This window comes from Heterodontus francisci, unplaced genomic scaffold (genome assembly GCF_036365525.1).
Source record: "Heterodontus francisci isolate sHetFra1 unplaced genomic scaffold, sHetFra1.hap1 HAP1_SCAFFOLD_157, whole genome shotgun sequence".
Lineage (NCBI taxonomy): Eukaryota > Metazoa > Chordata > Chondrichthyes > Heterodontiformes > Heterodontidae > Heterodontus > Heterodontus francisci.
Window position 1 is genome coordinate 3,889,012 of NW_027140118.1, and position 1,755 is coordinate 3,890,766.

Genomic DNA, 1,755 nt, shown 5'->3' on the forward strand with positions numbered 1-1,755 from the left:
GATGGAATGTATTTCACACGAATGTCAAACAGAACCGTGGGGTAAACACAACTGTGAACACAGGGAGGATGCTGGTGTTGTTTGTTCAGGTAACACAACAAACCTCTAAATGTGCGAGTGTCATTTCAAACATTGGTGTGTGATACAGTCAGCATGTTTCTCTTCTCAACAGAAGCAAAAGTAACTGAGGAGCAGCCCCACAGATCAAAGGACTGCATTCGAGAATATGATTGTAAACGTGGGCTTTCACCAGGTGCTACTTCCTCTTTATTATACCAACTATCTGACATGTACTACTTTCTTATACTACATGAATAATAACCATTGATTCTCTTTGCCAGATTCTGGACATTGGTTGCGCCTGTTTGGAGGTAACACCAACTGCTCCGGGAGAGTTGAGATATTGTGCAATAACAGCTGGGGCACGGTGTGTGATGATTCCTGGGATCTGGCCGATGCCAATGTTGTCTGCAGACAGCTGGATTGTGGTCACGCTCTTTTGGCCCCAGGAGGAGCTACTTTTTCCCAGGGTGACGGTGTTATCTGGCTGGATGAGGTGAAATGCACTGGAAGCGAATCGTCTCTGGCCGACTGTCCTTCTTCATCGCCGGCTCAGTCTGACTGTGATCACAAGGAAGATGCCAGTGCGATTTGTTCCGGTGAGGGTGGCAGGGTTTGGAGAGTGGGGTTAGGGTGCCTTGTTTTGTTAAATTGACTCATTAGTTCGGAAATTAAGAACAATTTTTATCGTTTAAATGGAAAGTGCTGAAATCCTCCTGAACGTTTTGTACAATATATTCCACAGGACTCGATGTGCCTCCGATTGTTTACCCGTCCTCATCTGCAGGTACTTACCATTATTAGTATTCCAGCTAGCGTTCGGGTTTGTATTAGTTGAATTGGTACTTTTGTCATTTCCTCAAGATACTATAAGCATGTGCTCACTGACTGGAAAAAAATTTTCCTCACCGCATATTTCAAATGGTCCGGTTGAAAATCCGCTAATCCCAGTTTCTGACTGTACCTGAACTGTCCTGTACTGATCAGAAACATGGGGGCACTGTCTCTGTAATTTAGATTGGCTCACACTTTCCTCTGGTGCAATGTGCACCACACATACTGGGGAATGTTCAGCCCAACTCATTGCCCGGAAGCAGTGGATCTAATTATTAAATACTTATATAAATATTTTATCATGCAAGACGGACTGTGTCTGTATTAAAGCTTTCTTGTTGTCATCAAGAACAGGGATATAAAACAACTTCCATCCTAATTGCGGTCTGCTTCGGAGTCCTGCTAATCTGTGTGTTCATCTCGCTGATGGTGGTTATACAGAAAAAGTCAATCAGAAGAGGTGAGGCTCATATCTTACCGCGGATCCAACACAAAATCCCAGATATTGTGTCACATACTGCCAAACTTCTCGTTCATTGCAGCTTTCTATGGACCGTCAAGTGGCCTTGTTAGAAACACATTGTAATTTTTTTTGCTGGTTTTCTCAATTCAACGTGCTCGCAATTAGTGAAAGGTGACATTTAAACTGGAGAGTAATTTCAAGTGTCCACATTCACTGTGAGAGTTCATCACATAATACATGAAACTCTGGAAGAATTTACTTATTGTAACAATGGATCAGGAAATTTGATTGGAATTTCTGGGCTGTGCATTCAGCTATTTATTTGACTGTTAAATCTTCCTTCATCCATTGGGTATCAATTCCAGCCCTTCAGATTCTGGCTCTGGGCATCCAATCTC

General features: G+C 42.8%; 1 long non-coding RNA gene across 1 annotated transcript; it reads left to right on the forward strand.

Moving 5' to 3' along the window:
* Window positions 1–366: 366 nt before the first annotated feature.
* Window positions 367–1,339, forward strand: LOC137358874 (uncharacterized). Its single transcript, XR_010971344.1, has 3 exons — window positions 367–659; window positions 806–847; window positions 1,244–1,339. It is a non-coding gene; the product is annotated as an uncharacterized lncRNA (long non-coding RNA).
* Window positions 1,340–1,755: the final 416 nt, after the last annotated feature.